This window comes from Neophocaena asiaeorientalis, unplaced genomic scaffold (assembly GCF_003031525.2).
Source record: "Neophocaena asiaeorientalis asiaeorientalis breed wild unplaced genomic scaffold, Neophocaena_asiaeorientalis_V1.1 scaffold131, whole genome shotgun sequence".
NCBI lineage: Eukaryota > Metazoa > Chordata > Mammalia > Artiodactyla > Phocoenidae > Neophocaena > Neophocaena asiaeorientalis.
Genome location: NW_020173201.1, coordinates 186172 through 212766, shown reverse-complemented (window position 1 = coordinate 212766; position 26595 = coordinate 186172). Strand labels below are relative to the sequence as shown.

Below are 26595 nucleotides of genomic sequence, written 5' to 3'. Positions count from 1 at the left end.
ACACACTATTTTTTCTTTTCTTGAAGAACTGTGATACAGCGATATTTAGGATCAAGTTTTTTCAGTTATCTAATATGAAAGTCTGCCAGGATTATTAAATAAAGCAAATGTTTTAAATCCAACAAAGAAATCAATCAGCCAAGGATCAAAGAGGATATATAGCTAGTTCATTAACAAAGACATATGTTCTAGCTCACACTGTTGATAAGAGTATTAATTGGTTCAATTTTCTGGAGTGATATTTTGCAACATCTATCAGAAGTTTAAATGAACTTAACTTCTGACCCAATACTTCTACATTTATTTAGGAATCTGTCATATATGCTCAGATATGTTTGGATAAGGGTGCATTAGCATTATTTATAACTGCAAACACATTGAAATAAGTTTCTATTTGCAGGGAATCAGCTGGATAAATTGTGGTACATTCAGACTGAGATTTATTATAGATTGAACACACACGTTTATCTCTGCTGTCTCCTAAAATGCCACTGATGGTAAAGGAATAAAAAAGAAATAAGCCACAAAGATAAAGAGAGCAGGAAAGATGATGATAACAGATAAGAAATGTGAACCAAATATTGGAAGCTGGGAAATAAATGAACAGATGGTATAGGACTTAGCCAAACAGAACGCTGAAACCTAAGCCGACAGGGAAGGAATACAATAAGGAGTAAGCTGACTGTAGAATCACAGAAAGACTCAGGGATGGAGTAACAGAGGACTTCTAGAGGCAGCGAATGTGGTTAAAAATAGTACTGATGGAAAGTCTTTAAAAGTTCTCCTCCCCCCAGGCACCTGCCTCAGAATCAAATAATGCCACTTGCAGCAACATGGATGGACCTAGAGATGATCATACTAAGTGAAGTAGGTCAGAAGGAGAAAGACAAACACCATATGATATCACTTACATGTGGAATCTAAAATATGACACAAATGAACTTATCTACGAAACAGAAACAGACTCACAGACATAGAGGACAGACTTGTGGCTGCCAAGGGGGAGGTGGGGTGTGGATTGGGAGTTTGGGATGAGCACATGCCAACTATTTTATATATAGGATGGATAAACAACAAGGTCCTGCTGTATAGCACAGGGAACTACATTCACTATCCTGTGATAGACCATAATGGAAAAGAATATGAAAAAGAATATACACGTATACACACACACATACATGTAACTGAATCCCTTTGCAGTACGGCAGAAATTAAGACGACGCTGTAAATCAACCATACTTCAATAAAATTTTTTTAATAATTCGCCCCCCACATCCTGAGACAATTAGCCTCCCCATCTCCACTGGGGGGAGAATGGTGTTTACTCTGTGGAAATGCTACACACTATGTTATTGGGAACAGCAGATACAGTTGGGGTGCAGGGGGAAGGCGAGGCGCCATACGAAAACAAGGGGATTAAATGAAAACCATACTGAAAGGTGAGATACCCTGTCCCCAAACCCAGGTCTCACTGGACTCCCAGAACACTACCAGCCAAGCTTGTGACCTCAGGGCAAAAGACCGAGATGTATCTTTGGAGAAACCGACCAAACTGAGGGCAAAGGTGCTAACCCTTGGGAGATGCAGGAACTACATCTAACAAAACTGCTGGATCCAGAGCTCCTCATTCATAATGCAGCTTGCCAATCCACCAATTCTTCCATCCAATCAGCTTTTTAACATCTCGCTCTTAAATGAACAGACAACCACAGATCACCAGATAATTAAAAGCCTCTAATATAAAAGCTCAGATAGAGGGAATCAGGAGGGGAAGAGCGGGGGGAAATGAACTCAGAGGAAACAAGGACAAAGACAATTCAGGGCATGAAAGAGAAAGACAAGGTCAGGAAAGAAAAAAATTTTTTTTAAACTTTAGTTGATATCTTCAAAAAGATAGAGAAAAGATAGTGCACAAGTCAAACAAGAAATGGAGGCTATAAGAAAGAAACATTCAGGGGGCTTCCCTGGTGGCGCAGTGGTTGAGGGTCCGCCTGCCGATGCAGGGGACACGGGTTCGTGCCCCGGTCTGGGAAGATCCCACATGCCGTGGAGTGGCTGGGCACGTGAGCCATGGCCGCTGAGCCTGCGCGTCTGGAGTCTGTGCTCTGCAACAGGAGAGGCCACAGCAGTGAGAGAGAGGCCCGCGTACCGGAAAAAAAAAAAAAAAGAAAGAAACATTCAGGAACCAAAAAAGAACTCTTGGAATTAAAAACATGATAGTGGAAATTTAAAATTTAATGGAAGGATTGGAAGATAATGTTTAAGAAATACCCCAGAAAGTAGACAAAAACACAAAAATATAGAATATTAGAGCGAAAGAATAAGAAACTGCATTGGTTCAGAAGATCAAACATTCAAATAATAGGTATCCCCCAAACAGAGGAAACAGAAAGAAATACATGATGAAAGGAACACTACAGAAACATGTTCCACATCTGAGTGTCCAACAAAATTAATGAAAAACCCCACAGCTCCCAATCTCACACCATTTACAAAAATCAATTTCAAGTGTATCATATAACAAAATATGAGAAACAAAATGATTAAGCCTTAAGAATATAATATCTTCATGAGCTGGAGGTAGGGAAAGAATTCTAAAACAGAGCTCAAAAAGCCCTTAATCATGATGGGAAGAACCCTGATACATTTGATTGCATTAAAATTAATAACTTGTGTTCATCAAAAGATATGATTAAAAGAGTAAAAAGACAAGACAGAAAGTGGAAGAATATATCTACAATATATATAACCTAAAAGGGTTCCTACCAAGAATATAAAAGACACCCCTATTAATCAATATGATTAATAGGACAATCCAATAGAAAAAGGACCTGGAGAGGCAATCCACGCAAATGGAAATCCAATGGTCAATGAGTACATGGAAAGAGGCTCAACTTTATTTGCAATCAGATATACAAATTAAAAACACAAGATAGGTGTGAGCCCTAACGTAAGCGATGAACTTCAGATAATCATAATCGTCATAATAAGGTATCAATACTAGTTCATCAATTGTATTAAATATTCCACACCAATGCAAGATGTTACTAATAGGGGAAATCATGGAGGGGCAGAGAAAGAGTATATGGAAACTCTATACTTTCTCTTCAGTTTTTCTGTAAACCTAAAACTGCTCTAAGAAATAAAGTCTATTAATTAAACACACACACACACACACACACACACACACACACACACCACACACGATGAGATACCACCATACATGCATCACATTAACCAAAAATATTAAAAGTTTGGCGATACCAAGTGTTGGCAAAGATGCAGAGCAATGAGAACTCTCGTACACTATTGGTGGAAGTGTAAATTGGTACAAATATTGTTGAAAACCACTTGGCATTATCTAATAAAGTTAAAGACAGGATTTCCACATGACCTCTCCTAAGTGTATACCAACAGAAATGCATATACAAATGTATGAGAGCGCATGTATGAGAGTGTTTATGCAGGCATCTCTGGTAAAAACCCCAAACTGGAAAAGCCCTAATGTCTATCAATATTAGTAATTCGAACAAAGGAATACCATGTTGCAATTAAAATGAAAGAACCACAGCTACATGCAGCTATACAGATGAATCTCAGAAACCTAATAATAAGTGAAAGGAACAAGTCCCAAAGTAATATGAACAGTGGTATTCTATCCTCAAAAATTTTATAAAATTTTATAAAACTAACTTGCATTATTTAGAGACGTACAAAAGCGAAGTCCACAAAACATAGGACAGTGGTTATCAGGTTGGGGGGAAGGAAACGTAATCAAAGAGATCCAGCGCACAGGAAGTTGGGCTGGAGGTGGAGTGTCTTCTAAGATATTGGCAATGTTCTATTTCTTAATCTAGGTGGAGTTACATAGAAGAAAAACAAGAAAAAAGAGCAAAACACTTTGAAAATGTAACTAGCCCCTCTGGTTTTTTAACTTTTGGTCTCCAGATCAGTCATTCTCACAGCAGCCAAGTCAGAACATCAGTAAGCAAAGTTCTAGGGCAAGAAGGGACTAGCTCCTTCAAATACTTTCATAGAACTCTGTGAACTGTTCTATTCTCCCTCCGCCGTCATAAAGGGTCCTTCAGAGAGCTCTCTGGTTGAACCAACTTTGTAAAGTGAGGGTAGTTGGCAATGATGAGGGCATCAACAAGACTCTGACACCAACAAGACTCTGACAGTTAAAAGCAAAAGGATATGATCAACTCTAAGCAAAAGTTTTCTTAGTGATTTCAGGATTTATTATGCAAGTGGCAAGAAATTTAGGAACTGTCTTTAACCTGATTGGTGGCATTAAGATATTTGAAAGAAAAAAATGTATATATAGAAAAAAAGAGTGGGAATGAGCATAGACAAATGGGCAAAAGGAATAAAATATTATAAATAAATAATATAAATAAGTAAATAACATAAAATACAAGAGAACAGGGACTGTGCATAGGTCCACTTTGATACTGTACTGGAAACTAGGGGTTATGATCAATCCATTACAATGAAAAAAGTGTTCTGAAACAAAAAAAAAAGTATAAATTACAGCCTGACCCACCTTCATGGAGCCCAGGGATTCAGAAAGAACTGAGAAAAGCATGGTTCTACGCTTACAACTCCCCTCTACCTGCTGGACAGGAAGTAAACTCCTTTTATGGTTGCAGCTGCATGTCAGGGAGGTTGAGCACTGAATCCTCAGGAAGTTCTGACACTTTGTGAGCCGGGGAGGAAGTGAAACTAAGGGAGGGGAGGCTTGCGCACCTCTATCTCCAATCTGCGCTTTAGTTGAAGAATATCCACGCTCTGTGTCTGCTCAGAATTAATGTGTTTGGTCATGCGCCCTGTTGATAAACACTTTCCCCATGGGTCAAGAAAAATATCAAGCTTCTTTGGTTTTATTTATTTATTCTTAAAGAATACACGTAGAAACAGAAGAAGAATACAGAAGTTAACATATAGTATTATGTTATAATACTATATGTTAACATATAGTATTAACATATAATATTCATAGCAATAAGAAATGTATATTATTCTTAAATCGAACTCCAGTATATTGCATTTTTTTGTATCAAATTTCTGAAAACTCTGGGACTTCCTTGGTGGTCCAGTGGTAAAGAATCCGCCTTCCAAGGCAGGGGATGCAGGTTGGATCCCTGGTCGGGGAACTAAGATCTCACATGCCACAGGGCAACTAAGCCCACGCGCCACAACTACTGAGCTTGCGCGCCTCAACGAGAGGGCCCGCGTGCCACAAACTACAGAGCCCACACACTCTGGAGCCAATGTGTCACGACTAGAGAAAGAAAACCCACAAGCCATAACCAGAGAGAAGCCTGCGTGCTGCAACTAGAGAGAAACTGAGCAGACCGCGTGCTGTAACGAAAAGATCCTGCATGCCTCAACAAAGATCCCGTATGCCACAACTAAGACCCGACGCAGCCAAAAAAAATAAGGAAAATAAACAAATAAAATAAATAAATATTTTTTAAAATTTTTCTGAAAACTCAAAGACCAGGTCTTTTCAGCGGAGGTAGAAAAGTATAATGGTGAATAGGGGTAACTGAAAAGCACAGGGGGAAAATTCCACATGGTGCAGGGAAAAGAGCACTGAATTAGGGTCTCAGGAACCAAAGTTTCTCTACATGCACACAGCTGGTTAGAGGCAGAATGGAGTTAAATTTGGATCTCCCGACTCCTAATCTAGCACACATCCTACTACATGCTATTGCTACCCTATGTACAGCTACTGATTGAAGGATTAGACGTGTGTAGACATCAGAAAGAAAAGACCCACTGACAGACGCATGGATAAAGAAGTTGTGGTACATATATACAATGGAATATTACTCAGCCATAAAATGGAATGAAACTGGGTCATTTGTAGAGACATGGGTGGACCTAGAGACTGTCATACAGAGTGAAGCAAGTCAGAAAGAGAAAAACCAATATTGTATATTAATGCATATATGTGGAATCTAGAAAAATGGTACAGATGAACCTGTTTGCAAGGCAGAAATAGAGACACAGACGTAGAGAACAAACGTATGGACACCAAGGGGGGAAAGGGGGGTGGGATGAATTGGGAGATTGGGGTTGACGTATATACACTGACTAATATGTATAAAATAGATAACTAATGAGAACCTGCTGTACAGCACAGGGAACTCCACTTCACTGCACAGTAGAAACTAACACAACATTGTAAAACAACTGTACCCCAATTAAAAAAAAAAAAAAGAACAGAGAGAGAAAGAAAATCCAAAATGATTTCACTAAGAACATGTTTCTCTTAATTAAAGAAGACCTTTTTGGGACTTCCCTGGTGTCACAGTGGTTAAGAATCCGCCTGCCAATGCAGGGGACACGGGTACGAGCCCTGGTCCGGGAAGATCCCACATGCCACGGAGCAACGAAGACTGTGCGCCACAACCGCTGAGCCTGCGCTCTAGAGACCATGAGCCACAACTACTGAGCCCATGTGCCACAGCTACTGAAGCCCGTGTGCCTAGAGCCTGTGCTCTGCAACAAAGAGAAGCAACCACAATGAGAAGCCTTGCACACTGCAACAAGGAGTAGCCCCCACTTGCTGCAACTAGAGAAAGCCTGCATGCAGCAATGAAGACCCAACGCAGCCAAAGTAAATTAATTAATTAATTAAATAACTTTATTAAAAAAAAAAAGGAAGACCCTTTCTAGTAAGATATAAACTAACATTTTCCTATTGAGGTCAGAATTATATTTTATGTGTGCATGTAAACTACATATTTATTTCCCCTAAATTGTAAATTATAAGGGCACACAGATTACATAAGATAAAGCTAAAAGTAAGTACAATTTTTATTTTATCTACTTCTGTACTATTTGACAATTTAATAAGAAACAAGTACTACTGTTACACCCAGTAAAAATATAGTGATATTTCTAGTTCAATTGACTGAGATTAATTACATAAGCTATGAGCTCTCATTTACGTACGACTGGCTGAAGTATAATTCCTGACAAGGGGAGTTGTTCCAGATATACAGTTACAGTTATATGAACAAAAGAATTTGTAAAACTATGTATGATCTACCACATTTTTATCAACTACACATAATACGTAAAATATCTACAAAACATCTGGAACATTGCATAAAATGGAACAAAGGAGAATGTTAATTCAGGTAAAATCAATCCACTTCCTATGGTGAGGCCGCAAAAGTTGGCCTTAAAATTTCTAGACATAGCCAATAAAGGAAAACCCAGCCAGATACGTGATTTGTAATGTCCATAAGGTAATGACAAAACAGCTGGACTAAAGCCAGACAATTTTTCCTAACAGTAATAATAGTGTGCTTATATAGTGCCTACCATATGCCTGGGCACCATTCATTTAATCTTTTCTACAGTGACCCAAGTGAGGGCTAAAACTGCTGGTGCCATTGTACAGATGGGGAAATGGAGGCACACAGAAATTAATGAATGACTCACCAAAGGTCACACAAGTGTTTAAACCCTGCCTGGAGTGCTGGCTCCAGAGTCCCCACAAATTCCATTTGAGGCTGGAATTCAGAGAGAGTGATCTTTAGCTGCTACCGTATCTCTCCTCATTCCCTCATAGGGAACACCGTGTGATGTAAGACTAACACCCTCAAGAGCATTCTTACAGCAGGCACCGTGCCACAGTTTGGAGGGCTTTTTAGATTGGACCATAAATGCACAGTTGGATGGAAGGCGGCACTATTTATTGGACCACCTCATTCCCCTCCTTAAAACACTCCAATGGTTTCTCCATTGCCCTGAGAATCCTCCTTATAACATACAAGGCCTTGAAGGGCCATCTTCGTACCTTCAAATGTCACCTCTTACCACTCTTCCCCTCAGTCATGCTGAAGCAGCTTCCCATGTCTTCTGTCTATTCTCTGAACATGCTAAACTCATTTCTGCCTCAGGGCCTTTGCACTTGCTCTTGCTTCCCTGGAATACCCCTCCACCCCCATGGTCTTTACAAAAATGGCTCTTTCTTGTCATTCAGACCTCAGGTCAAATGTCTCTTTCTAAGAGAGCCCTTCCCCACCCTAACAATGCATGATACCCCCTGTCCCCACAACCTCTAAATTAGACTGTTTCAATTTCTTCATAGCACAGTTATCACTATTTGAAGCTGTCTCATTCATTAATTTGTTTACTGTTTGTCTTCACTACAAAACCATAAGCTCTATGAGGGAGGGAATCTTTTTTTTTTAACATCTCTATCGGAGTATAATAGCTTTACAATGGTGTATTAGTTTCTGCTGTATAACAAAATGAATCAGCTATACATATACATATGTCCCCATATCTCTTCCCTCTTGCGTCTCCCTCCCTCCCACCCTCCCTATCCCACCCTTCTAGGTGGTCACAAAGCACTGGGGGGGAGGGAATCTTGCTTATCTTATTTACTGCTGGATTCTCAGCACCTAGAACATACCTAACATATGACAGGTCCTGAGTAAACAAACATTTATTGAAATTGAAAAATTAATTGAAGACAATGTGATCCTTACCGTGTTGTTTTTCATTTCAGTTATTTAGGCTGGCTACTCACACAGCCCAGATCCTCAACTGCTTGAAAGCCCTGCTTCAGTTAGGGCGGTGTAGGGAGTACACAGCCTGCACAACCACCATTTCATGCTGGAATTAGGGCCAGAGTGATGCCCCCAGAAATATTCCTGGTCCAGCTGCAAACTAGAGGCCACTTGCATTCACCAGCTGGTGGGCAACACTCCTGAGCAGAATTAAGCCGCTTGCCCAGGAGTTTGCAGCATTTCAGAGCCTCACACTGGAGAGCTATTCAAAATGTGCCAAGTGCCTGGAGCCCTTGGGATTAGAGAAGCAAATAAACATCAGTCATCTCGGCCATACATCCGCTGGGCATCGATACAGTTGATACCACTTCCATAAGGAGTGTGCATTTACGTTTCCAGCTGCCAAATCACACTGACTGCCGCAGACTGAGACCAACACAACACTTGTAAGTGTTAATTTGGCAGAGGACAAAGAAGTCCCTGACTTCGTATCAACTAGGCCTCCATCTGTCCCGAGAAGCCAGCAGTCAGCTTTCTCTTATCCCTTCATCAATGATTGAAAAGATGAGAAGCAACAGTGATGGGCAAAGCTTGTAGGAAACACATGCTCTACCCAAGATCAAAACCACAAGTGGAGGTCAGGTCAGGGGGTTCCTATCTGGTCATAAGGACCTTGTCAAAACAGACACGTGCTTAGTTCATTTCTCTCTGATGAACGTTCTCAAATGCAGCCCCATGTCATTCAAAACAGCAGGCATGAAGGAGGATGAAGCCACAGTCTCTTTCTATAACAAATCTTAATAAATGATAACCTATCAAATGATTTGTTTCTCACATAACTGACTTTTACCTTTTTTTTATATTATTTTCCCTTGACATTAAATATACCTTACTAAAGTGGTAGGTCCTTGACTAGCCTCATTACATAAACATAACCTTGTTTTATTTGAGAAAGGTTTTAAAATAAGGTGGTCAAAATGTGCTTCAGCAAAAAGAAAACTCACAAACAATTAATGTAGTGCCATCTAATCCATGGTTTTTATCTCATTCCTACTTAGAATTATAAAAGGTCCCTGTAAAATCCCATTAACCTGAGAAGAACCTCTCTTCATGGCTCTGTGCCTTCTCCAAGTGGAAGCACAGAGTGATTAAGTAGATGAAACATGAAGTGATTTCACACCCAGAGGGTAGACAGAGAAGGGCGCGTCCGGAAGTGCTTGGAGCATGTGGATTTCTAAATGTGTGTAAAGAAAGTAGAGACACGAACAGGTGAGTCATGGGCAGTGACCCATAAAAGCCACGAGGTCATGTGGGCTGGAGGAGGTGTCACTGCAAAGTCACTGGAGAAGACAAGCCCCAGGTCAGATGGAAAGAGGCTTGCAGGGGAGTTTGCAATTGTCCTCATATGATTTGGACCACTAAGGCCTGTGCTGGGCCGGGGCTTCGGTGATGGAAGCGAACGGCAGCCCTTGGAAGAGGCTTTGGAGGAAAACGAGGCCACGTGCCCAAAGGGTGGAAAGGAGGGAGGAAGGCAACGGAAAGCCAAACCCCAAAGTCATTGACTGCTTCTTTTTTGAGAAGTTTGGGAGAAAACCGAGCACAAGAAATGTTGAGATGAAATGAACAAGGATGTCTTATCCAGATGTAGTGTGATTAAGAAGTGGAATCACTCTTGTGCCTCCCAGATACACAATCTGTCCCCAGCGTCACCTGCTCCCAGCTCTATAAGCCCCCAAATTTAGTCATCACATCTTACCACTGTTTCTTATATCCACACAAAACCAGCACAAGTCCTAACAGCTCAAGTTGGGACAATTCCAACAGTCTCTCTGACTCTGCTGCAAATTCTTGGCCCTCAGACTAGGCAGCCAGAATCATCTTGTCAGGAGAAAACAAACCAAAAATTAAAAAATCTCCCATAAGAGGTCACTGATAATTGATTAAAACAGTCAATCACGTGTAAAGAGGCCCTTAACTAGTGCCTTTCCTTATCACCTGTCCCCTGGTTCATCACTCTCTCTATCCCTAAAAAAAAAAAAACCCCAAAAAACAAAAACATACTTTTAACCCACCCTTTTACCCTGTAGGTCATCAAATATAGTAACTGGAAAAAAAAAAGCAATAAATTATATTATTGTAAACTGGACAAGCCTGATTTTCATAAAGGTAGTAGTAGTTTGCTCCATGAAAGGATTCCTTTCAACTCTTTCTGAATTGGTACATAATGCAATCTTTACTGCTTTTTAAGCTGACATAGGCACTTGCTATGAGCCATAAAGCTCTTTGGAAAATTACAAAATATATAATTTCACAGAATAGGAAGAAAGCAGCCTTCCCTTTCATCTGTAATCAACCCAGATGACCAGTCAAAACCTTGCTGAGTAAACATACCTAAAAAGGAGATTTCTTTGTGTTAAAAATCAAAATGAGGGAGGAAGGTGCACTTGGGCACCAGAAAACCAAATGCTGAGGCCTGGTTATGACAATGTCTGTAGTCTAATCCACTGCCAAGAAGCTCTGTTTCTGCTTCACTGGGCAGAGGAATGTGTGGCAGTCGGGCCTCCAGCACTGGAGCATCTGTGGATGGCCTCCACCCATGGACAGTGGCAATGCGACAGGGGCAGCATCAGGTCCAAAGTCAGCAAGTAGGGGGACTCACGTGAAGTCTTCACAGTCAAGGGCAAACGGGAGGTACTGTCAACCTCTGAATTCATACAGCTTGATTCTGATTCATTGTTGTGGCCTCTCCCATTGCGGAGCACAGGCTCTGGAAGCGCAGGCTCAGCGGCCATGGCTCACGGGCCCAGCCGCTCCGTGGTATGTGGGATCTTCCCGGACCGGGGCACGAACCCGTGTCCCCTGCATCGGCAGGCAGACTCTCAACCACTGTGCCACCAGGAAAGCCCTCAAGCATTTTTAATTACACATATTATACATACTTAATGTGGAAAAAGGAGAGAATAGAGCAAGAAGACAATAATAAAAATCAGCTACATCCTGCCAACTAATAGGCACTGTTTTTATTTGGAATAAATCCTTTGAGTTTTTTTATATTATATATGTATGTAAATACATTTTTAAAAAACAAGACTGAGAATTCACACCCATTACCATGGCTATTATTGAAAACAAAAACAAAAAAGTTAGCAAGTGTTAGTAAGGATGTGGAGAAACTGGAATCCTTGTGTATTGCTGGTGGGAATGTACAAGAGCGCAGCAACTATGGAAAACAGGATGATGGTTCCTCAAAAAATTAAAAATATATAGAATTACCATATGATCCAGCAATTCCACTTCTGGGTATATACCCAAAATAAATGAAAACAGGGACTTGAACAGATATTTGTACACCTACGTTCATAGCAGTATTATTCACAATAGCCAAAAGATATAAGCAACCCAAGTGTCCAGATGAATGGATAAACAAAATGTGGCATATGTACGCAGTGAAATACTATTCAGCCTTAAAGAGGAAATTCTGACCCATGGTACATCTCAGATGAACCTTGAAGACATTATATGAAGTGAGATAAGCCAGTCACAGAGGTACAAATACTGTGTGATTCCACTTATGTGAGGTACCTAGAGTGGTCAAATTCATAGAGACAAAATGAGAATAGTGGTTGCCAAGGGCTGGGGGAGGGAGAATGGAGAGTTATTGTTTAATGGGTATGGAGTTTCAGTTTGAGATGATAAAAAATGTTCTGGAGGGACTTCCCTGGTGGCGCAGTGGTTAAGAGTCCACCTGTCAATGCAGGGCACACAGGTTCGAGCCCTGGTCCGGGCAGATTCCCACATGCCATGGAGCAACTAAGCCCGTGTGCCACAACTACTGAGCCCGCATGCCACGACTACTGAAGCCCGCATGCCTAGAGCCTGTGCTCTGCAATAAGAGAAGCCACGGCGGCGAGAAGCCCACGCACCGCAACGAAGACCCAATGCAGCCAAAAATAAATAAATTAACTAATTTTTTAAAATGTCCTGGAGATAGATGGTGATGATAGTTGCACAATGGTGTGAATGTACTTTAATGTCACTCTTCTTTGTTTACTGAAGTATAGTTGATTTACAAAGTTGTGCTAGTTTTGGGTGTACAGCAAAGTGATTCAGTTTTACACACACACACACACACACACACATATATACATATATATATTCTTTTTCAGAGTCTTTAGAACTATACTCTTAAAAATGGCTAAAATGGTAAATTTTACATTTTGTATTTTTTACCAAAATTAAAAAAAAAAAAACACCATGATGATCCTATCTGTAATTTGCTGTTTTCGCTTCATTTGATACCAGGGCTGTTAATAAAGGTACTCTGTCTGATCATTTAGACATGATTGCAAAGTATTTTACTGTATGAATGTACCATAATTGAGTTCACCAATCCTCTACTGTTGGACAGTTAGGCTGCCTCTGATTTTTCTCTCCCCAAAAGACGCTGTATGATTCAATCATGTGACATATCAGGTCACACCACATTCCTGATGATCCTTCTTTTGGACTCATTAAGCTCATTCACAAATATTCTGAGAATCTTGCACTTCAGTCAGCAAAATTTCCACACCATTAAAAAATATTTATTAACTACTTGTCCCTGTAATATATTAATAATTAATAACAAAGATAATGATTAATACTTAATTTTAAATATTTATTCAGTACTTGTACACTTTTTTTTTTTTTTGGCCGCATCGCACGGCACGCAGGATCTTAGTTCCCCGACCAGGGATTGAACCCATGGCCCCTGCAGTGGAAGTGCGGAGTCCTAACCACTGGACCGCCAGGGAAGTCCCAGTACTTGTACACTTTCAAACTTACTATGGAGGACAAAAGTTAGAAATGTTACTAACTGAACATGACACCATGGGCAAGATTCAAAATACTTAACAAGAGGTGGATAAAGGTGCCAATCACTCAGAGGAGAGGCCAGCTGAACAATGGGTCAGCCAGACCAGTTAACCCTGACTAACCCCAAAGAAACCATTTAACCAGGAGTATGGAGTAATACGGGAGTTCTAAAGCAAAAGTTTCTGAACAGACCCTATCTTTTGTTGGTCGCCCAAAGGAGAAAGAGCATAATTGGGAAAAGAGGAGCCAGACTCTGGATTGGTAAAGTTCAAAACCCCTATGGGACCTGGAAGTGGACCCAGAGGTTCTGTCGGATAAACTGGTCTAGAGCCTAGGAGAGAGATCTGGTGTGCAGATCAAATATACACTTGGAGGTCAGAGCACACAGTTGATCACAAAGACCTTTAAAAGCAGGACTTTCAGACTCTGCGGGTGTCCCCTGTTAATGGCAGAGTCAATTCAGCACATCTGGAGGGAGCCTGAGATTCGCATTTCTGATAAGCTGCTGAGTGAGGCCTATGCTGGTCCCCAGACTACGAAATGAGAAACAAGGTGTCCTGAGGGTGGGTAGAAAAGGAGAGAGAGGGGGACTTCGAAGAACCCTGATCTTTAGGAGAGGATAAGAAGAGGAGGCTGCAACGAAATTGAGAAAGGTAAAAAGAAGTTCAAGAGAGCCTGGGGTCACTGAGGTCAAAGAAGAAAGGAACAATACTGCAGCCCTGCTGAAGAGGTACTGAGCCTGTCGTAGTCCACTCGGGTTGTCACAACAAAATACCACAGACTGGGTGGCTGAAACAGCAAACATTTATTCTCCCACAGTTCTGGAGTCTGGAAGTCCAAGATCAGGGTGCCAGCCTGCTCGGTTTCTGGTGAGAGCTTTCTGCCTGGTTTGCAGAGAGCTGCCTTCTTGCTATGTGCTCACATGGCCTCTCCTTGGTGTGTATATGGAGAGAGAGGTATTTCTCTCTCTTCTTCTTCTTAAAAGGAAACTAATCCTGTCACGGGGTTCCACCCTCATGACCTCATCTAAACCTAATACCTCCCAAAGGCCCTACCTTCTATTTTTTTAAAATTAATTAATTAATTTATTTATTTTTGGCTGTGTTGGGTCTTCGTTGTTGTGAGCGGGCTTTCTCTAGTTGCAGCGAGCGGGGGCAGCTCTTTGTTGCGGTGCGCGGGCTTCTCATTGTCGTGGTTTCTCTTGTTGCAGAGCATGAGCTCTAGGCGTGCGGGCTCCAGTAGTTGTGGCATGTGGACTCAGTAGTTGTGGCTCGTGGGCTTAGTTGCTCCACAGCGTGTGGGATCTTCCTGGACCAGGGCTCGAACCTGTGTCCCCTGCATTGGCAGGCGGATTCTTAACCACTGTGCCACCAGGGAAGTCCCGACCCTACCTTCTAATACTATCACACTAGGGGTTAGGGCTTCAACATATGAATTGGGGGGGCGGCACACAAACATTGCATCCCTAAAAGTGCCCACTGGGGCTTCCCTGGTGGCACAGTGGTTGAGAGTCCTCCTGCCGATGCAGGGGACACGGGTTCGTGCCCCGGTCCGGGAAGATCCCACATGCCGCGGAGCGGCTGGGCCCGTGAGCCATGGCCACTGAGCCTGCGTGTCCGGAGCCTGTGCTCCGCAACGGGAGAGGCCACAACAGTGAGAGGCCCGCGTACCGCTAAAAAACAAAACAACAACAAAAAAAGTGCCAACTGGACTTTGTGTAAATGTAAAGATACCCAGTAGGTGTTTGGCAGCAACTTCATTGGATGATGTGATTACTTGAGGGTTCAGATTCATTATGACAACCCAAGACCACTGCTGTAATACTCATGGCCTGTCAGCACTCTCAGGCTCCTCCAGGTTGAGAATGCTGAGCCCCTGGCTTGGCAGAATTGCTGTGTCCCGGCTCAGTGCAGCACCCTCGACATAGAGGAGAAGGCAGGAGCTCCTGGGTGCACATGCCAGGAAGCTCCTGAAACAGGAGTCTAGGCCACAAACATTCACATCTCTAATACCTATTAATTTGCTAAAAACAGTCCCCCTGGGCACTACAGACTTAACAGAACAGTCAGAGTCAGAGGGCTCGAATCCCTGCCGGCAGCCTGCATTTTCTCTCTCTGGAATTATCCATATTGCTTTACTTTACAGGCCCAGCAGAAGTTCTATTTGTGGAAACTGAAAATAAGTGCAGTCACAAATGCTTCTTATCCCCATATTCCCACAAGAAGCTCAAAGAAAAGGCACATGGTTTCCCAGGTCCAAGCTCCCAGGCTTGTTATTTTGTGACCTCATCAGTCACTCTGCAGAAAGCCCTGCAGAAAACCAGGCCTGCAAGAGCCCTGCTCCCCATAGAATGGCTTCCTGGGGGAGTTCCCAGCTCAGCTCACAGCTCCCTGGCCCCGGCCGTGGGATCCACCGACTAGGGCGGTCATAAACTGCACTCAGCCATCATTAGTTAACCTCAGAAAGTCATCACAATCGATACGATGAGAGATGGGATTTTCCACAATGCTTTACTTTCAATTAAAATTAAAATTAAATAAACCAGGTGCTGCCTTGTAGAGCCAATAATATTTTATAATTGTGGTTATTTGGCAAATTAAGGCAAAGGACCAAGCAGAATGCCAAAATGAAGCTACCTTGACTTATAATTACAACAATCTCGCTTATCCAGACATATTAGCTAGCTATGTGACAAAGGGCTAAAAGCTAACAAAATTGAAATTTGTCCAATTTATTCACAGGAACACATCACTGCATCTGATTCATTTATTTATACTCTAGAGATAATTCTAACTGGCCTAATTATTTGTTTTTCAAGGCAGCAACAAATTAGAATGTAAACTCCAGGGCAGGGATTTTTGTCTGTTTTGTTCACTGATATATCCCTGACACCAAGAACAGAACTCAAGTATCTGATGGATGGTGAGAGAACGAACCTTTACATGTTCTCCTCAATTTTACAGCCCAGACCCACCCTATTATGTCACAACTCAGCTACTTCACACTTGAGCCCCAAAGACCTTTGATTTTGCAACCCCTGGTTTAAGTGCTATGACAGACCATTGGCTTGTAAATGGATATTCTAAGCAACTGATACAATTTCTTGTATGAATAAAAATATTCCCTCTGTGATCTTGTTTCCACTGGTTATTTGCTTAGCACCTTGTTTTTACCAAAACAAATGTCCACCTTGTTTCCTACCAGATCGTAAACTCCTTCACACTAGTTATTGAGGCAAATTGGTTGAATTGAGCTGGAAAGGGAAATTTTAGCTCAGTGCCTGACCTTCACCATTTGAAGGCTCTCCAAACTGAACTCCACCTGGAGAGGAATAGAGTCTTGTAAAAAACTGATAAACAGAAACCTCAATTAAAGAGCCAGGAGACCAGAAAGGGGAGCACTTATGCCCTGTGATGGTAACAGAGCTCAAGAGCAAGGAAGACTCCTTTCCTAGCAACAGATCAGCCAGCGAAAGGCCATGGACTCTGTTTACTAGAACTCTGCCAACTTCCTTTTCCCCTCTATAAAAGAGTTCTCCTTCCCTGGCTGTGAAGGGACTTGCACGTGGCTCACCATGGTTGCAGACCCCAAACTGCAATTCTCTGCTGATCCTGAATAAACCCGTCTTTGCTAGAGAAATATCTGGCAGTCTATTTGTTTTAGGTCAGCAGTGTGAGTAATTGTTTTTAATCCCCTCATTACCCGGCATATCATAGGAACTAAGTGGCATTGTAATTTCCCATCTGAAATACAGCACTTTTTTGGATTAACATTCTGTTCAAGTTTCAACAGTTCTGTGGCCAATGTGATACTTCCAATAATGGCCAGGAATCCACTAAATCCATGACAGGCCAACAGTTCTTGCTGAGGCCTAATTCAAGAAAAATTCCAATGTTTAAGAGCCATGTTCTTTTTTTTTTTAATTCAAAATGAAAATAGCTTATTGAGTTCTATTGGGAGAACGGGGAGATTAGAAATGTACATTCTCATAACCTAGAACACCAACTTTATTGAACAGAAGACTCTCACGTCCCTGTCTGAGCATCTCTAAGAAATAACCCTGCAGAGGTAGTTGGGCAGTTTTCTGATCTTTCATATTTATACAGAACTCTACCACTCACAAAGTGAGTTATTAGGCATGACCCATTCTCCAAACCACTCCTCAAGGGATTATCACATTCCCACAACCCTAAAATAACAGAAATTGTAAGTTACCTCATGGACTTAAAAACAACTTTTCAGGAAAAAGGAAAAATTAAGAAACTCCAGGATATTAAATATATGCATCTACTGCCGATCACATGGTATTTCAGAAACATTAAAATGAAAAGGAGAAATAGTGTACCTTAGACTCGGGGAAACTGAGACTAGAATCTTCTGATCTTCAAGTGACTTGCCCAAAGTCACTCGATGATTTGCCTACAGGACCAGGGCTAGGGTATCTTCATTTCTTTCATGCAACAGTAGCTGAGCACCAATACATGCAAGTGCTGGAAAAACAGAGATGAGCAGAGGCAGTCCGGGCCATCCTCCCCACCTCTTACTGTCAGGGGCTCTGTTCTCTGCTTGGGCAAGGCAGGACAGAGCAGCACAGATAGCTCTCCTTTCTCAGAAGAGTTGGCTGCCAGGACACTCCGGTGCTGCTAAACCTGGGAGTATCCTGGTTCCCAGAGCCCAGCCCTCCAGCAGCCTCACCCAGGTAGGTCCCGGAGAGGACAATGCGTTCCTGAGCCCCACCTCTGCCCTCTCAGCAGTTCTGTCTGGCTGGAGACAGGCATGCCTGGCTCCTTTAGGTGATTTGTACACGCAGAGAAGGTGGCCAGGGAGCACACACACCAAACTGTTCGCAGTGTAAACCTGGAGCATGGGAGAAGAGGGGGTGCAGTGGGGAAGCAGTATGCCCTTTATTCCCTTCTGTAAAGTCTAAACTATTTCAGAGGTGATTTTGAAAATGCAGATCTGGAAAAAGAAACCAAGAAAAGCAAATCTAAAATGTGCAATATGGACATACAAAGGTTTGGGTTGAAATCCAGGCTCTCCCATTGACTTGCTGTGTAACCATGTCTCCACTGTCTACCCACTTGACAGCGTTGTTCCAAACGATTTAGTTGCTGCCGCTGGACTCTCTCCCCGTCCCCACGTCCACAGTCCTGGTCACACTGTGTGGTCAGTCTGTTAATGGGTTCTTCCAGGGCAGGGGTGGTCCCACTCTTTGCTTTTTCCTAACATCATACATGACACATTCGTGTTTAAAATTACCTGGGGAAACATATAGGCAGAGAACACGATTTATATCATATATGCTCTACTCGCAACTATGACTTTTCAAAATCTGTTTAAGAATAGTGGCAGCTCCTTCCTCTGACTTTCTGTTGCTACATAGCTTCATTCATCAATGTATCTTGTGGGCAGTGGCAAGACCTGGGGAGAAGTATTTTAGGAATTGTTGAAAGAATTACACTGGGTCATTTGAAGGAGTCTCTCCACTTCCTCCTCAAAACAGATAACAAATACTCCACGTTCATACTGCGTCAACAAAAAAACAGTATCTCTCACTTCATCTTTCCCATCAGTTTACTCACAGAATGTCTAAGAGTATAGCAGAGGGCCCAGCATGAGGGCCAGAACCATGAATAAAAAGCAGATGTGTCTGAAAAACAGGCCTTCAGGGAGTCGATCTGCAAGTAGATCAAGAGGCCTCATGAGCAGTAACTCACACTAAGGGGAGAATGAAGCAAGGTGCACAAGCTGAGTTTCTCCCCTGGACTTGACAACTAATGCGGAAGAATTGACGTAGGCTGGATTTCCTCAAAATCCAGTAGAGGTTAAGCAATTCCAACACTATTTGTATTATAATTGCAAAGGGGGCCTGGGAAAAAGTAAGTTATGTGGTATCAGGCAGAACAGTTCAGATTTTCCGGAAATATTTTATGATCCCAGGCATATAAAGCAGCAGAATGAAAAGACACATAATCCCCAAAAACATTACAAGTGTGGCATTTTCACCACTCAAAAGCCTTCCACGAACTGATCAGCCAACTCATATAAAAATTTCAAACTCTCACCCAGCTATTCTCCTTCAAAGAAACTACCATAAGGATATAAACCAAAATACAGAAAAAGTTCACTCCACAGTGATGTTCAAAGCAGGGCAACGTGCGACATCAAAAAAATGATGCCCCACACTTACTGACTTCATTTCCTGATAGGTCTCTGGACCGCAAAGCCTCAGTACAATACAAACTCAGTCTTGACCTCTTCATGAGGCTCAGATGGCACAAAATATACAAGAACCTGAGAAACGTTTGTAAATCCCTTTACTATTTCAAAAGCATAAATATGCAAAAAGCTTACACCTGGGGAAAGAAAGAAACGGTGGAAAGAAAAGCATCACAGGTTCTGAAAGTACACATACACACAAGTGTTTTGCAAATCTCCAGAGCAGTGAGCTCTGAACTAGTGAGCTAAAGACAATCAGTGGCAGATAACAGAGAAATTGTCAGGGGCCTCACCGCCAGCTGCCACTACTCAGTCACAAAGCCCGAGGAAAGGGCAGTGACCCAACACTTGCCAATGACTTGAAGAAAAGTCTTTAGGGAGATCCTGGGAAAGGTTTCCTCATTACTGAGGAGATAAAAAGACACAGCTTCTCCCCTTCCACTGGATGTCTCCTACCTCGATATGACCCTTCAAACTATTACCCATCTTGGGACCATGAGGGGAGTCAGGCTGAGAACGAAACCAACACAGGGCAGGACCAAAACCAAAAGAATCACAAAGAAACAAACTCAGAGCCAGACATTCTGCTCCTGGACTTTCTACTACACAAAGGAATTCTTTTCCTTACTAGTAAAGTCAGCCCAGGTTAGAGTTTCTGTTCCTTACACCCCAAAACATCCTACCTGATACATTATCTACATGTGCCACTTCTGTATCAGACCCAGCTCACAAATTATTTTTCCCTATGCGGTAGCTCCATAACTTCACATGTGGGGATTTCTAAGCTTCCATCAGATGTAATTTTGATTTCCTGAAATCCTAAATGGGCAGAAGAAAAAGGGAGACAGAGGTATGCACAGCTGTACCAAGGGAACACATACGGCTGGTTCCCATCACACGGCTAACTATAGAAGCAGAGGCCACCACAGTGAGTCCCACTGAAGAGTCTCACTGAAGCTTCTGGCCCCTCTCCCATGACCCCCACCCCCATATATCACAACAAAGCTCGACATCTGGAAGCCCGATGATCTTCAGCTGCCTCTCTCTGCCCAGAGAGTGTCGTACTGCACACGACCAGGAGAAAAAAAGAGGAGGGAGAAGGAAGGGGAAGAGGAGATTTCATCAGAGCACGTAGTCTTTTCTTTCCAGGGTGATAATGGCAATTTTCTAAAACACCCAAAATTGCTTGTGAAATGTACTGTCTTGTCAATTAACACTTCAAATCCTTTTTTCAAAAATTACAGTTCAAAATAGAAGCTATTCAACTGTTCTTTGACAATGTTCTACTTGAGACCACTGAGTGATTTTTATTGCATGCCAGCCATCAGCTAACCTTCTGTATCTTTCCCTAAAACCATAACACACTTGAGTTGCAGCTTTCTAAAGTCTAGACCAATCCTTGGGGCTTCTTGGAACCATCCTCCCAGGAGAAGCAGGGTCTAGTCAACATCTACCCAACATCTCTGCGGATCTCAGCCTTGACCTTGACCTCATGAGATTTACCTCCAGTCCACTTGAGTCATGTCCTCCCAAAGCCACACCATCAACCTACCATCACCTGTGCCTACCCTCACTTCTGAAATGCAGGGTTGTTGTGAGAATGAAGTATCCCTCTCTAACCCCAACTTTCCAACCTCCCCAAGTCTCCAGCTCCTCAACTTCTTTTTTTTTTTAACATCTTTATTGGGGTATAATTGCTTTACAATGGTGTGTTAGTTTCTGCTTTATAACAAAGTGAATCAGTTATACATATATATATATGTTCCCATATCTCTTCCCTCTTGCATCTCCCTCCCTCCCACCCTCCCTATCCCACCCCTCCAGGCAGTCACAAAGCACCGAGCTGATCTCCCTGCACCTGGTTTTCAACCTCCTTGAACCCTCAGGCCCCTGGTTCCTCCATTTTCTCCCATTCCATCAGCCTGTCCTGCTCTCGTATCCTTCTCCTTAGAGGCTAGAGCTCATGATCCATCACATCAATTGCTCTCTTTCTGGCATCCCCAATCCTTCCAAGCCACCAGTCCCCAATTCCACATCAATCCAAATATCCAAACGTTTCCACTCCTATAAATGGTAACAGTAAGGCAAGTTTTGCTAGAGCAAATCTTTCAACCTTGCAGATTAATGGCGCGACACAATCATGATTTCTAACACAGGCTAAGTGCGTGGAGTGACTCAGCATCAATTTGTTGTACCAATTCCATACACACATTGGTTCCTGGTTCTGCCTCTTAGTAGCTGTACAACCTCAGGCAAGTTGCTTAACCCTCTGTGTTTTAGTTGTCTCATTTGTAAAGTTAGGATAATAATTCCATCTTTACAGAGTTGTTGCAAGAAATCAGTGAGTAAATATATGTAATTTTAACAATGCTTAGAACATAAAAAGTGTCCAAAACTATTGGTGCCAGTTACTATTTTAGAGAGAATTGGGGCCGCTGGATAGGATTTCCCTCTATTTCCTTTCCTTCAGTTATTCTTCCAGTTTATTCACATCCATGTACATCCTTATTTCTTTTCTGCCTTTCTCAAAGAAAGATGTGTCCATTTATATTTAATTTTTCTAGTTAATATACCCCTCCTCTTTTCTATATTTTGAACCTAGACATTTACACTGGGTCTTCTTTAGCCTATAAATTTACTCAATTGTCTCTCATCTTGAAGCAGAAAGGAAGAACAGGAGAAAGGAAAGAAGGGGACATAAGGAGACAGAAGGGGCAAAAACTACCTTTCAGCCTTGCCACCCTTTCCAACTACCACCAATTACTTTCTTCCCTTCACACTCCCAGCCTCTTAAGAACCTGTCTCCTCACCCCTGTCCTCATTCCCACCACCATGGAATGGAATTTGCCACCTGCCCCCCATACACACCACGCAAGCTATTTTTGACATTATCACCAATGGCTCCTAATTGCCAGTGGTATCTCTGCCATCCTTAGTTAACTGACCTCTCTGTAGCATCTGGCACTGCTGACTTCTCTATTACTGAACTATTTCTCCCCTGAATTTCCATGACAGGAGTCTCTCCTGTTGAGCCTTCCTCCCCTGAGACCTGTGCTTCTTACTTCTTTGGCTAGATCCTTCTTCCTCGGACCACTCATTAGATATTGTGTCATTTATCCATTCATTCAACACATGTACTGAACACTTACCGAAGGGCAGGTACCATGACAGCTGCTGGAACCAGCTAAGCAGGGGCAGCTGAAACACAACTCCAGAGGTCATTACTACTCATGGTGAGACACAACGACTCAGACATCTGAGTGGTCTTTTCTGAAGTCGTGTGTGGCAGTGACACGACTCGGGCCCTGCCCTCACACTTGGTATAGCGAAAAAGAACATGTAACTAGACAATCAGAGGACAAAAAGAATGGTACAGTGACCGCGGTAGAATGTGAACACACCCTAGTTATGCTCCACAATTTTTTGATCCATTTCACACTTCACTCTTCACACACACCCCAGGTAATTACATCCCATCACGTGATTTTAACTGAACCTAGTAGCCGATGATGCCCAAACCTTGTATTATTTGCACAGAATATCATATTGCCTACCAAACGTCTCTACCACATGCCCTAGAGGGCACCAAGGCACCAAAAATACAAATAAAGCAAAAGTCTTACCATGAGGCATTAATCATTCCCCATCTGTACCACTTCAGCAGACCCCCTGGTTTATCACCCTCTTGGACTTTTCTTCAAGCCCCATTAAGAGTTAGCTGTTTGAAACACAAGTTAATTTTATCACCAAACCCCCAGTGCTACCTAAATCCCCTGTGTAAAAGCTTTCAAGGATTACTCTTAGTGGCCAAAGCAAAACTGAAACTCCTTCTACCTTAGTGTGATACACAAGACCCTAAATGTTCTAGCTCCTGCCTGCTCTTCTGTCATCTACATAGCCACATACGTACCCTGCACGTCAGCCACCCCAAACCACCCTGAAAAACCATGTGGTTCCTTCAATCCACAGTGTCCTTTCCCACCTCATTGCCTTTGTACCTATTATTCCTGCTGCCTAGAACGCCCTTCCTCTGGTTGTTCACCTCATGAATTTCTACATTTAATTGCTTGACCAATCTAAGCAGAGTTAAGTACCTCTGGCTCTAAACTCCCATAGAAAGCAGTCACTACTGGGACTTATCACAGTGTAGTGATTCTTTACTGATACACCTGTCTCCCCTAGTATAGCGTAAGCCTTTGAGTAAGGACCCTGCCTATTCTCTGTGGGCCTTCAGCATCCGGGGCAGCATCTAGCACATGCTGGGTACTCAGCCTTGTGAAGAGGTAAATTCACTGAGCTATTTTAACATTGTTTAATCACAGTATTTTTTTAATTAGGGACTTTAAAGGTAATTAATTCTCTTCCATCAAATGTCTCTTCCCCAGAAGAGACTATTTAAGATTATTAAAACTATAAAAGGCTAAAATGAAATTTTACCTTAATATACAGTAACCTGTCTTTGGAACCAATTAGGTATACTATTATGCAAGAATTTATAAAGAAAGCAGAATGTTCCAGGACACTTCTGAGATGTCAATTTGGGGGATCAAATGACTCAATGTCATTTGAAATTTTAGTTAGACCTTCATTTCTAATAAAATTAGAATATATGGGACTTCCCTGGTGGTCTAGTGGTTAAGACTCTGTGCTCCCAATGCAGGGGGCCTGGGTTCGATCCCTGGTCAGGGAACTAGATCCCACATGCCGCAACTAAAGATCCCTCACGCCACAACTAAAGATCTCACATGCTGCAACGAAGATCCCATGTGCCACAACTAAGATCTGGTGCAGCCAAATAAATATTTTTTTAAAAATCAGAATATATGGTTGGCTATATTTTATTTTATTTGAATGTGGAAGATAATCAAAGAAGTCAACCTAAAGAAGTAAAAAGGAATAACCCATAGTAGAAGATAATGTAAAAAAGAATATATACATTTATATGAATACGTATAACTGAATCACTTTGCTGTACATCTGAAACTAATACAAAATTGTAAATCAACTATATTTCAAGAAAAAATGTTTAAAAAGAAGTAAAAAGAAAGGAAAATGTGTGGGGCTTAATTTTTGATACAATGACCAGTCCCTTTATCATTGGAACACCCTTACTATTAAGTAAAATATTTTTGACAGTATCTTATTTATATCCATTTATTTATTCTTTACCCACGTACTTTGACTTTTTCTAAGAATGTTTATGAATTTTTTAATTAAGTCATCACTGTTGCCTGGTGAGCCTTGTAACTAAAGTTGCCAAACAGCTAGCCAGCATGGAGGGCAGGGTCTGTGTCACTGAAACGAAATGAAGCTTGGACCCAGGTGGAATGGACCTTACCCCTGGGTTCATTGGGATTACAACCAGAACCTGGCAGTCACTGCTCTGATTACAAAAGAGAGAACAAAGACATGGGGGAGATATCTGGCTTTTAAAAGTCAAGAAACCATAATACTTCTTAAATCATTTTATGCCAAAAATACCACAATGGCTGTCTACACTGCCAAATCCACTAGCTAACCACTCAAGGTTATCTTCTCATTCTGCACCTCAATATGCGTATGGAAGAAGCCCTATAGTTTTGAGCAGGATACAGGATTTTTGAAGAGTGGGAGAACTTCCTTGGCTGGTTCCCACAGCCTGTGCTCTGACCCTACCAGGCTACCTCCCCCACCCACACATACACTCGTGTTCCAACTCTTCCAACAGTTATGCACGAGTATATGTGGGGAAACAGCAAATTAAAATAGAAAAAGGAAACATCACTGACCAATGTGTATTGGGTTAACGTGAGTACAGAAGAGTGTACCTGACCTAGCACAGCTACTCCTCAGCATTTTATCTTTGACCCGTTACACTCTCTATAAACACTCCCCATGGGTAATTACACTTACACACACACACACACACACATACACACAACTTAAACTGAGTCTCTAGGCTGATGACTCCCAATCTATATTTCTTGCCCAGAATATCTAACTGCTCATTTGGCTCTCTCTCCCCACAAGCATGAAGGATATAAAGTTAATAAGGCCCCAAGTCTTCCCATGCTTTTTTCAACACAGAGGCACTGTAGCAGCTAGAAATAATTAGGAGCTACCGGAACCACATAAACCAAATTTGGCAGGGAAGGAAAAGCAGAAACTTAGAAACATGTGACCTAGGCATTTACAAACTTGTTTTTGCCAAGAGATCCTTTGTTCAAATAAAATCTTACTTGGAAACCCAAAATGTGAAATCAAGAATAGCCCACCTGCTCGGGTTGCAGAAAAAACCACCGAAAGGAACCCTAAGCTGGACGCTGGACTCTTCCTGCCCACATTGTCCCCATGCCCCGGAACAGCCCCCGAGGCTCCTTGAAACTCTCAGAAATCTGCAAAACATAGTTCAAAAACTACCGGTCAAGATCCATGAAGGTGCTATTTTCAATACAAAAATTAACAGCGTAAGCACAGTTTGGGAAAGCTAACTGGTAACCAGGCATGAGAATTTCCATGAGTATTAACAGATGTACACTATATATAAAATAGATAACCAACAAGGACCTACAGTACAGCACAGGGAACTATACTCACTATTTTGTAATCACCTATAAGGGAAAAGAATCTGAAAAAGAATGTGTGTGTGTGTGTGTGTGTGTGTGTGTGTGTGTGTATGTATATATATATATAACTGAATCACTTTGCTGATTCAACAACACAACATTATAAATTAACTATACTTCAATAATAAATAAACAAATAAATAAATAAATAAAAGAACAAATGTCACTAAAAATAAAGTTGGTTCTGAGTAGCGAGAGCTAGATCAGTCTTTTTCAGGTCCTGTGTCAACCACTTCACCACATTTTCTCAAAGACAGTAAATCCCAATGACAAGGAAAACTCTAAAATTAGTCATATTTTGTTTAAGTCACACAAGGCCAAGTTTAAATTGCTAGCTTTCTTATACTAGCTTTCTTATCTAAAGTCCTATATTTTCGAAA

The 26595-nt window shown here is 41.9% G+C and overlaps 1 protein-coding gene across 1 annotated transcript in view; it reads right to left on the bottom strand.

Annotated features, from left to right (window-relative positions):
- SLC16A12 (solute carrier family 16 member 12) overlaps positions 1–25968 on the bottom strand; it is an 84314-nt gene extending 58346 nt beyond the window's left edge. The window contains exon 1 of the mRNA XM_024744863.1: positions 25865–25968. The gene's annotated coding sequence lies outside the window, so the exon portion shown is untranslated. The remainder of the gene's footprint in view (positions 1–25864) is intronic.
- Between the last annotated feature and the right edge of the window lie 627 nt (positions 25969–26595).